This window comes from Suricata suricatta, chromosome 17, assembly GCF_006229205.1.
Source record: "Suricata suricatta isolate VVHF042 chromosome 17, meerkat_22Aug2017_6uvM2_HiC, whole genome shotgun sequence".
Classification (NCBI taxonomy): domain Eukaryota; kingdom Metazoa; phylum Chordata; class Mammalia; order Carnivora; family Herpestidae; genus Suricata; species Suricata suricatta.
In genome coordinates, this window is record NC_043716.1 from 6,710,484 (window position 1) to 6,722,699 (window position 12,216).

Here is a 12,216-nt window from a genome sequence, read left to right on the forward strand (position 1 = left end):
AGTTTTGGCATGGCTAGTAATTTTCTGTTGAAAGCCTGACATGATAGAAAGAGATAATAGGAAACTGAGGTAAGTAATCTGTTCACCTGGCTAGATACTGAGCTGTGTTTCATGGTTGCTGTAGCTGTAGTTGCTAGAGGTTTCTATTACCTCTAGCATCCTTGATTTTGTCTCCCCTGTTGGCTTGCAGCTCTCTTAAGAACTCCTTAGACAGAATATATGTCTTGCAGCTCTTTCAGCTGTGATTGACTTATTTTACTAGAACCCTGGTGGTGTGACGTCACAATGGGGGGGAAGAAGGTGTTCTATGACCTTGTGATTAAATCCCATTCTTTTAATGTGCCTGTGTCCCTGGTCTGTGGCCTTCAGTTTCACAGGCTGGTGTTTTTACACTTTCTCCTCCCTACTCTGTTAGAAGAGACAGAAGACATATAGGAGGTCACAATGGCAGAAATGCCCATCCCCAGGTAAGCTAAGGCTCTGGAAAGTCCTTTCCCTGGAGATTAGGACTTTGCAACAGAGACTGCTCAGGTTGATCCCACGGTGCTCTCTCCCTCTCTCCCTGCCTGGGCCATGAGGAGATCTTTTTTAAGTTCTTCATTCTGACAACATGATGGGGTTCCTAGAAGTAAAACCCATGAAAGCATGTCCCACCCTCCTGAGACTGTGACTGCCATGATTTTCTCACTCTCAGGCTAGCCTCTTCCCTGCCTCCAGCATGTCCTCAAATTGAAACAGTCCTACTAACTCAGGGGTTCCAGGAGCTTCGGTGCCAGGTACGAGAGCTGGGCTGCGACTCCCAGGAGGTCTCTCTCCAGATGTGGAGGCTGGTTCTGTGATTCCGGTCCTCTGACAAGTCTGTGAAAAGGCACCCATCTTCAGTTGGCCCCACTTTGTCTTGTAAGCATGGGAGTGGCAGCGCTCAAGCTCTCTTTATGTCAGAGCTGCAACTGGGAGCTTCTGCCTCTTTTGAATCATTTCTTGGTGTCCCATTTCAGTTTAACACATGCTTCTATCTTTACCCAAGGGTTCCTAGGAGCCACCTAAATGCATATTTTGCCACACAAATTTTATGTTTCCTAACATCCAGAACATCCCTTCTACTATGTCATGTCCCTACTCAGCCATCAGTGACCCCTGGTTGCTTCCTTACACAAATCCAAAATGTTTATCTTAACATATCAGGCGGTTTTCAGTCTTTGCTCATAATTTGCCTTTGGCTACTTTCCAAGAAGAAATGGATGATTCAGTTCAGGAATGTCGTCTCATTGACCCTCCAGTATCAGCTATGTTTCTTGATGGCTGGGGTCCTTTGTCAAATAAGTTCTTCCTGCTCTTTCAGGTACGGATCGGGTCCAGTATTCTCCCTGAGGCATTTTTCAGTTATCTTTTGTGACATGCATTTTTACATGGGTTGAAAGAAGAGCATGAAAGAGACCTCAGAAGTCCGGTGATTCATTGGACAGATGCGGAAATTGATAGGCTGGGTTGAAGGGGCTTTCTCAAAGACACACAGCTAGTTAATGTCAGCACTGGGCTTAAAACCCACTTTCCTTCCCCCTGACCCCCATCGATTTCAGGTATTTTGGAGTACACCTGATCTTTGCCAAAAGGCCAAGAAGCCATCAGGGCTTTTAGAGGAGTGACTCAAAAATCAGTGTGCATAGAGTTTCCAGGGGAACCAGCATTTCATTTTGTTTTGTTTTTTAAGGTTCCTGGAACACATAACTCATCTCCTGAGATTCTGACTCCATGAGTGATAGCGAGAGCTCAGGAATCTGCATTCTGATCAAAAGACTCTGATGCTGGAGGTTCAATAATTCATTCTGAAAAGCAGCATCCTAAAGGACATTTATGGAACATAGAATCAGTGGGCTCCATTCAGAGAGTAGCTGGGGAACGAAACCAGCCAAAGCTAGTGTTGGGAGAAACAGTTTTCATGTGGCTCTGTTAAGTTTGCTCAAAAAATAAAAATAGGTCTGCTGTTGCACCTTTGAGACTTCAACTACAAATAAAAATCTTGTTAGCTTTTCCTAAACATGCATGTCTTTATTTATGGCTCAATGCAATTCAATATTGCCATTTCAAATACCTGTATCCATTATTAAAGATAAACTAATTTCTTCACTCCCTTTCCACTTACGTAGAGGTAAAATATATGATCACTGAGAAATTCGGGAAAATACTGAAAAACATAAAAATACAAGCTACTCTTTATTGAACTTGCCTGTGACAGTGCACTGTGGTTCCTTACATTTAATTAACGGATTAATTAAACTACTCCCACTTAATTCTTACAACTACTCTAGGGCATAGACTTTAAAAACTTCCATTTCATAGCTTAAAAAAGTGAATCTTACAAAGGTGAAGTGACTTGCTCAAAGACAAACATCAAGTAAACAGCAGCATCAAGATTGAAATACTGTCGATCAAATTCTGGAAACTATGTAGGCCTTGCTGGATTCTCTTGTATGAAAATCCCATCATTTGTAGTCCTGTTGACCATAGATAAACCCCATTAATATTTACACATTTCCCTTTAGCCCTTTTGAAGGCATGGGAGTATAGGGGCGCCTGGTGGCTCAGTTGGTTAAGCATCAGACCCTTGATCTCAGCTCCCATCAGAATCTCACAGTTCATGAGATTGAGCTCTAAATTAGGTTCTGCACTGATAATTCTGAGCCTGCTTAGGATTCTCACTCTCTCTCTCTCTTTTTTCTCGCTTCCTCACTCTCTCATTCTCTCTGCCCTTCCACTGCTCTCTCTCCCTCTTAAAGTAAATAAACTTAAAAAAAATAAAAGAAAGCACAGGAGTATAACATTGAAAAGTCTGGCTTTTGGAGACAAAATGAGGTTGGTTCAATTTCTGGCTTTGACATTAACCTTGTGAATTTGAGTAATTTTTTAAAAAAAATTTCTTTGAGTCTCAGTTCTCCCAGCTGTAAAATCCGGAGAACAATATTCACCTTGTGACTGAGAACAGTTTAATAATGTAATAATGGTTGTGAAGCATTTAGCACTGTGTCTAGCTAGTTATAAGGACTCAATAAATGTTATAAATACATATATATGTGTCATTTAAAGTTGATCTATTTAAGATTTGGAGTCGTATGGAAAATATAGTTTTTATATACTTCACATTCTGCTTATATTTATGACCTATTCTGGACAAGTGGCCAAAAGTTTGCACTGCACACACTCCTAGCTCAGAAAATCTCCGCTTCTCACAGTCTGTGGTACTTAACCACGGTTATCACATGCCACTCTCTCCTCTTCCACCCATTGCTCCCAACTGATTAGAGCTGGGGAAGGCAGGTGGCTCCGAGAGAGGTGATCCAACAGCTGGCCAGTGATCTGCGGTCTGGTTCACGTGGGTAGGCTGAGATTCTAGGAGAGACGATTGAGGAATACTGAGAAACGAGACCAGTTGACAGTAGGGTCTGCAGTGAAGGAACAAAGATGTAACAGCCATGAGAGTTGTTGTAAGAGCAAGAAGGGATTGGGAAGCCCATACACCGTCACAAAATGAGAGAGGGAGAGGGGGATGGAGAGAGAGAAGGGGAGAAGGAGAGAGGGGGAGAGAATGAGAGAGGGTGACAGAGAGAGGACATATATGTATATAGAGAGAGAGAGGGAGAGAGAGAGAGAGGGAGAGAGAGAGAGAGGGAGGGAGAGAGAGGGAGAGAATAAGGTCCCAAAGCTCTTTCTGCCTCCAGCTCTGATTCTCTCATTCCCAGAAAGATCTCAGGGGGATTTTACTAGTAATTTCCAACATGATTCTTAAGTTGGAAAAATAAACACCCAGAAATAACTACAAATGAGTAATGAAGAGGGTCTTTCCTTGTCAGTTAAAAGATATACAGTAAAATGCTGAGACTGAGTGTGGTACAGATAGACTGATGGGTAGGGGGCAGCATGTGAAGTCTAAAACAGACTGCAACCATATAAAATTATTATTTAATAATAGTGGCATTTTCATTCAGTGAGGACAGGATAGATTTGCCAAGAACAAAACCCTGCATATGATACTGAAGTAACTGGCTCTTATTTTTGAAAAATACAAAGCAATATATTTTCTTTACTATATATAGTGAAGAATATAATATATATTTATTTTTATATATTTATGTATTTATGCTGGTAATATACATACATATTACCAGCATAAATTCCACAAGGATTAATGATTTATTTCAGAAAAGAAAACTATAAAAGTTTAATAGACATAGGTGATTTTTTATTTTTTATTTTTTATACTTTTTATCTTATTTATTGAAAGAGAGAGATTGAGAGAGAAAATCCTAAGCAGGCTTCACACTACCAGCACAGAGCTTGATGTGGGGCTGAATCTCATGAATTGTGAGATCCTGACCTGAGCCAATACCAAGAGTCAGACGTTTAACCAACTGAGCCACCCAGGCACCCCAGGACAGGTAATTCTTTCCATATCATTGGGTAGATGAAGAGTTTTAAGGAAAATACAAGGCAGGCATTTAACAACATAAAAACTACAAACACTTGCATGCAAACAAGACTGGCCAATAAGAGGCTAAAATTTGAGAAACTGTTGCAACATATATAACTAACAAAGCATTGGAACCCCTAATACACAAAGGACTTGTAAATAATGAAGAAAACACATTAGAAAAATGGAAAATTGATACCACATATGCAATAGAGTCTACTTTAGGTCATAACTTTTTTGGTGATGACACATTTGTATGTATTCTTTGTGTGTGTGTGTGTGTGTGTGTGTGTGTGTACCTAAATATACCTTTTGTAAAAACACGCATTTCTGTAACACAAAAGGAAATAAATATATTTTATAGTTAAGTAACAATAACTGAAGAGATTTATTCCACATTGTACAAAGTGTTATATGATCATAGGTAATTTGCATTTGCTTCTTTTCTAGCTCTCTGTATTTTCCAAGTATTCAGCAATAAACACATTTTACTTCTGGGATGGCAAAAGAAGGCTGTAAAAATTAAACGGAATATGTACAAAGGGACAAATCACTACCTAATTTTTTTTTGCGCTATTTGGTTTCCTCTACATGCTTTCATTGGGGTGGGGTTGGGGAGCAGAAGCTTCGGGACTCTCGCTGAAGGTCCTCGGAGTAAGGGTTTTGGCCTCGAGGTTTGGATGTCTTACACAGGGGACGCCATTGTGAGGACTGGGTGGGCCCACCCAGTCTGCCTTCAAACGGCATGTTCCTGGGACCAAACAGAGCACAATAAAGAAAGAAGGGGAAATAGCCATAGGCTTGTATCATGGGAACGAATGAGAGAGCAAGCATGGCTCCAAGGAATTTCCAGGGTGTTTCCTACTTGACATTTCCTGCCTTGACCTTTCGGCTCCCTACTGCCCTTCACATAACACTGGCCAAGAGCTAGATTTAACCTTATCTTTAGAAAAAGGCAATTTCCAAGCCAAACTCAAGCTGTAGATAGATTCCCCAGAACCAAAAAGGCAGATTCAAAGACAGTGTGTGAGGTTTGTTTATCAGAGTTCTAAAACCTTGGAAAAACTCCTCTGTGACTCAGGAGAGTAGGCAGATAGCTTCCCAGACTTGAGCAAGACTTGGGTGTTGTGTGGTCTTTTGTATGAAATCCTTGAATATGGATACAGCCTCACAAATACATCATTCTGTATTTTCTCTTCACTGATTTCCCTTGACCTGCCCCCAAACGTAAGATGTTGTTGCCTTTTTTCCTAAAAATTTTAAATGTTTATTTTTGAGAGAGAGAGAGAGAGACAGAGCATGAGCATGAGCAAGGGAGGGGCAGAGAGAGAGAGGGAGACACAGAATCCAAAGCAGCTCCAGGCTCTGAGCTGTCAGCACAGAGCCTGACATGGGGCTTGCTTGAACTCACAAACTGTGAGATCATGACCTGAGCTGAAGTCGGACACCTAACTGACTGAGCCACCCAGGGGCCCCTGTTTTTGCCTTTAACACTAATGAGAGCCTCGATAGTTTGATGTTCTGGGTGATGGTAGAAGTCAGCGAAGAGGGTTAGATCTTTATGGCTTTGAACCTGATGGTGGTCCATGATCTCTCAACAAGCCCCAGCCACTTCCTGCCCCGTGTTTCAGTCATGCACAACTGTGTGGTCCTCTGAGCTACTCATGAGCTTGCAGAGTGTCCGGTCTCCATCTTGGAACACCAGCTCTGCTTCATGCTCTCCATCTGGTGAATTCCCCCAGCAAGCCATGGCTGACCCCTCAGCCTTGTCCAGATGTTCCGTGAGCATCCTCTGATTTACTTGAGCCAAGACTTTGTATTCTTATTGTTTGTTTCCTCCCCTGGATCCCCTACTCCTCAAGGGTCACCTAACAACCAGGGAACAGCACAGCAGACTAGCTAAGTGACGGCACTCTGGCATCAAATCACTGTTCCCTGACCTGTGTTGTTAGCTGTGTGTGTTAGGCAGTAGACTCAACTTTCTACTCTCTTTTCTCATATGTAAAATATGGATGGTGATGATGCCTACCTCATATTTTTGGAGTCAGATGAAGCATGTGGATGGCTTAGCCTAGTGTGTATTGACATAGTAAACAGTCGAAAGAAGAGTTAGCAAATAGGGCTCCTGGGGGGGCTCAATCGGTTAAGCGTCTGACTCTTGATTTCAGCTCAGGTCATGATCGCAGGGTTTGTGAGTTTGAGCCCCACATTGGGCCCGGCGATGACAGTGCAGAACCTGCTTAGGATTCTGTCTCCCTCTTTCTAACCTCCCCCCCATCCCCCGCTCATGCTCCCTCTTTCTCAAAAATAAATAAATAAACTTTAAAAAAAGAGCAATATAGCTAGCCAATATTAATTTCTCCCACAGTCTTCCCCTCACTAACTTTATCTGGCCATGTTAGCCTATATGCTCCTAAAACATAAACTCTTTCCTGCCTCAGGGCCTTTGCACCATCTACTCCTCTCCCCATGCCTGTTGCACATTTCCTTGACTCTTTCCTTGTGTGGAAGGATTCTGTTCTTCCTATTTCAGCTCAGTCACCACCTCCTCCAGGAGAGTTTTGGACTAATTTTAGGTGTAGTGGGTAAACGGATTCCCTGCCTTGTCTCCTATCATGGCACCAGTTTTGTTTCTCTTACCATGGATTTATTTACTTCCGTTTCACTTGTCCCCCACACCAGCCTGTAAACACTCTCTGAACAGAAGCTCTTCTCTTTTTTTGGTATTCCCAGTCTTACGCCATGTCTGGCACACTCTTTACCAAGTATTCGTTGAGGGACTAGCAGAATAGGTTAATAAAGGAAAGGGCCGAGGGAATGTACTCTTTTTACATAATTTGTCAAATGAAACAGTCTGAGAACACTGACAAGCTTAGCAGGAAATCCAAGTTCCCCCCGAGTTTGCTGCTAACACTGAAGTCTGTCTCCATTTTCCCTTATCAAGGCCGACAAGACTATGCAAAGTCCTTTGAGCTTCTTAGAGAGGAATGGTGATGCATAAACACAAAAGATAATCCCGTTTCTTTTTATGAATTCAAAATAAGTTTTGAAAAGGAGCAGGCCCTCTCAAAGCATTATGCCCACACAGTCTTTCCTTTAAGTAGCAAAAAACCCCAAATAGTTTTATGATCCATAATGTAATGCAGATGTAGAGGGTAAGAATTTGATGGTCAATTAATTTAGAAAATATCCAGGGCCTCACAGAGGCTCAACTTTTAGACTTTGAAATTTGACTCATGATTACAATGCCCTTCCCCCCAATGCGTTCCTCCATTCCTAGATATAAAAAGAAAGGAAAGCTTGTAATATTGCTTATGGAATGTTCTAGAGGGGTTGTTAAGCTGCTCTTCATAAAAAATCTTGGACCAAGTTTTCCCGGCCTTTTCCAGTTGGGACCGTTCCTGCGCATTGAAGTGAAGCAATATTAAAACGGCAGGCTGCCGAGAGCCGATTATTGTGGCTAGTTGAAAGGAAAGGGCTGGCATCCATGTGCTTCATTAATCTTCGAAGGAAAGAAAGCTCTGGCCACTGGACCAAATGCCATATGTCAGAGCTTGATTTCCTGTTCTTCTGGGCTTGGTCTGAAGCAAAGCAAATGTTTCAGAGAGCTCCAGGCAGCCACGGGGCATGCTCCTCTCCCAGATGATCGACCCTTGATTTCATGAATTCATATCCAATTCTGAGAAAGCCAAGAGCTATTGAAGCTAAAAGCAATATGGCGCTGAGCACTGAAGGCAAGCGAGTCATGAGTCAGTCAATCAAACAATTGGCAAATGGTTGTTGAGCTTCCTTGAAACTCTTGGACAAAATAAATGCCCTCCTCTGCTTTGCACTGAGCTCTTTGCACAAGCAAAGAACCATTGTACTTTCCATTTTATTTGAATACAGTGTTTTCCTCCAGAGAGAACCAACTCTGTACTAGCAATTTTGAGATCTAATTGGCACACCATACAATTCTTCCATTAAAGTGTGTAATTCAGTGGGTTTTGTTATATGCAGAGTTGCACAACCGTTACTGTAATCAATTGCAGAACATTTTTATCTACCTAAAAGGAGCTCCATGCCCTTTTGGCTATCAACCCAGCAAACCCCACATCATCCCTCCCCAAACCCTGGGCATTCATGTGTCTACATCTCTACAGATTTGCCAAGTCTGGACATTTCCTATAACTAGAATTATGCAACATGTGGTCTTTTGTAACTGGCTGTAATCGTTTTTTACTTATGACTTATTTATCTTTGTGCCAAGTACAAAAAGTGGTTCCCAGTAAACAAGGGTTGTTTGTATGAAAGAGGTACCTCAATCAATTCACTGTGCAATGATTGTATAAAAGGAAGAGAAGATGGGAATCTTGACTACAAGTTCTTTTCTATTTTTTTTAACTAAAATTTTTTTAACATTTATTTATTGTTGATAGACAGAGACAGAGCATGAGTAGGGGAGGGGCAGAGAGAGAGAGAGACAGACAGACAGACAGACAGACAGAATCTGAAGCAGGCTCCAGGCTCCGAGCTGTCAGCACAGAGCCTGATGCGGGGCTCCAACCCACAAACTGTGAGATCATGACCTGGGTCAAAGTCAGACACTTAACTGACTGAGCCACCCAGGTGCCCCCCCTCTTTTAAAAAATATTTTAGGGGCGGCCGGGTGGCTCAGTCAGTTAAGTGCCTGACTTTGGCTCAGGTCATGATCTCACAGTTGGTGGGTTTGAACCCACATTTGGCTCTGTGCTGAGAGCTAACTCAGAGCCTGGAGCCTGTCTTCAGATTCTGTGTCTCCCTCTTTCTCTGACCCTCCCCTGCTCATGCTGTCTCTCTCTCTTTTTCTCTTAAAAATAAATAAAATGCTAAATTTAAAAAAATCTTTTATTTATTTTTGAGAGAGAGACAGAGTGTGACTGAGGAAGGAGCAGAGAGAAAAGGAGACACAGAACCCAAAGCAGGGTCCAGGCTCTGAGCTGTCAGCACAGAGCCCATCAAGGAGCTCAAACTCATAAACCATGAGATCATGACCTGAGCTGAAGTCAGATGCTTAATGAACTGAGCCACCAAGGTGCCCAACACCAAAGGTTATTTTCAATTCAGATGATGAGAGAAGATTGATCTAAAATACTAAAATTAGCTGAATTCTGTGACCGAAGATGCCCAATTAAGTGGTACATACACCCAGAAGAAAAAGATGATGCATCACGAAGTGATGTTTTTGAGTAAATTTTAGAGCAAAAATTGGTTAAGAATTACAGATGTAGTTTTGGCTTGATCAAAAAGGATTATACATTGGTATTGCAACTTCATTTCTCATCAAAACATTTCTCTTGACCTACATCCATATTTAGATCATCTCTTTGTACTTCTGTTTGTACTGCATCTCGATTTCTTTCTATATAATATTTATCACATTTTTTTGAGGAACATCACAAAGTTTCTATTTTTTCAGTCTTTGCCATAAGTTTGTTCTCTTGAAACATAAATAAGAGAACTTGTAATTTGATTGGTGAATATCAGGGAGCCTCCAATGAAACAACTCTTCAATGGCTCCCCACACTCTTTTCCCCCTCTCATTTTCTGATGGTGTCTTGTCCTAATTTAGTCTTCAGTTGGCTTAGTGAGGATGCACCACACCTTTCTCTGAAGCCGGGGTTCCATTCTCTGACAGTACTGACCCACTTGGATATTCTATCCTTCTTCAAACTCCAAATGTTTAAAACAGACTGATCTCTTCACCCCCATCCTATCCCTGAATTTCCGTAAAACCATGCATGCTGAGAATCATATTTCACTCCTGCCCGTCTTCATAGTCTATGCCCAATTCATGATCAAAGTCTGGTAACGTTTCACCATGGATTGTATTTGACCAGTTACATTTTCTTGCTTCCAGTTCCCTAGTCACAAAATGCACTTGACTATTTCTGACCCCGCAAAGGACATAGACCCACAAAGGAATAAAAAGCCACCAGCATTCGGTCCTTCTTTTTATAGGAGAGAATGAACATTCCTAAGCATCATCCAGGACTCTGAAATCTGCCTGAGTGTCTCTCTGTGGCTTTAGAAGAATAATGAAACTTCTCTGTGTCTTTGTATAACAGAAACATTTTATAGCATGGGATGGGGGTGGGAAGGGTTAAATGAGATGATCAATGGGATGTGTTTAGAAGGTTGCCTAGGGGAGAGTATGAACTCAGAAAATGCTACTCCTTGGCAGATGTACACATTTTGTGTGAGCTTCACTTCGTCAGTAGCTGGGTAGCCCAAGGTTCCCTTTATTGGTGTCTGTCCTGCGCACAAGTAGGCACACAGGTGGCCTCCACCCACATTCACATCATCTTGAATTTACCCAGGTGTGTGGCTATGTCTGCTTTTTTGCTTCCAGTAAGGGAAGGGTGGATCCCATTGCCTATGGAATTCTCTGAGATTATCATTAATGACAAGACAAATATTTATGAGGACTTAATGACATTCCTTGCTTTAGATTTTTTTTCAAAGAATAAAATTTGAAGTTTGCTATGGTATACGGAATCATGGCTGATGCTGAATTAGTGTCACCTGGGCACTTTAAACCATCAGAACTACTTTGCATCAGGCCAATTTCTAGCTTAAGAATCAGCCTTGAACTTCCACAGGGATGTGAAGACACAGCCATGTGCTAAACCCTCCCATAGCATTGCAGTTATGTTTCACACCAACTTGCTCTTTCTCTGTCTTCTCGTTCTTCTGTCTGTAAGAGAAATATACCTTTTAATTACCTACCCTGTTCACCATTCTAATTCTGAGTGATTTTTTACTCTTTCCAAAGGAATGTGTCACACGTTCAGGGGCCAAGCCTGCAAGGGGCTCCAGAAAGGACATAAGGAGAGGAAGCGTGGATTTCATAAGTGCACGGCTTCCCGAGGGACCTGCATTCAAGATCCCTGAACTCATTTATACTCATAATGACTGGTATGTTTGATAAAAGAAATCAGAGTCATTACCTCCATAACTTGGGGGAAAAATCTCATTATCTTTGAATAAAATCAACCTGTATTTATCCTGGTACAGAGCCATCTCCAAAATGCATTTTCTTTGGCTGTTGATTTTATGCATGTTCACAAGGAAAGTCTAAAAAGCCCATTCAGCAGGAATGCAAATGTGGGTTGAGAAAGAGAGTTCTTATAAAACTTTCCAAAAAGGGCCAATTTGCTATTGGACTCTCAAATCCTTCCTCCACTGTGAATATCACTTACAAATCCATCAAGAAGCCTCCTGGTTTTACCATCTTCTCCTAACACAAACAGCTGACACAATCACACAGAGATTTGCACAGGCACATTGCAATCTGCAAACTTCGGCCACTGTCCTCTGAAGCAACACCACATTCTCTTCTTGGAGCTTTGGGCAGCAGTTAGTTCTTACCAAGGCCACGAGGTTGTCGATATGAGACTTCCCTACTCTGTGTTCCAAGTGGCAGGGAGGTGGCAATCATTAAAAAGAGATCACTTCTAATAACATATTTAGAAAACTCAGCCAATGGCCCTGTTTCCTTTTTTAGACCTCATGAAAGAGTAATGTAAACCAGGCCAACAGCGTTGGAACTTTGTGCTTGAAAATAATACCAGCTACTCTCCAGCCACAGCCCAAGAAGGAGGATAGATTTAAGAGAGTTATTCCTTTTGCACCCTTTCCTCTTCCTTTGCATATTTTGATGAGCGTTTGGTGATCATCTGCCATGTACCAGACACTTGTGAGCAGATGTCCAGGGAACCTGTCCCCAAAGA

The 12,216-nt window shown here is 41.9% G+C and overlaps 1 long non-coding RNA gene across 1 annotated transcript; it reads left to right on the forward strand.

Moving 5' to 3' along the window:
• Window positions 1–350: 350 nt before the first annotated feature.
• Window positions 351–11,518, forward strand: LOC115283050. The gene is made up of 2 exons (XR_003904879.1): window positions 351–467; window positions 11,259–11,518. It is a non-coding gene; the product is annotated as an uncharacterized LOC115283050 (long non-coding RNA).
• Window positions 11,519–12,216: the final 698 nt, after the last annotated feature.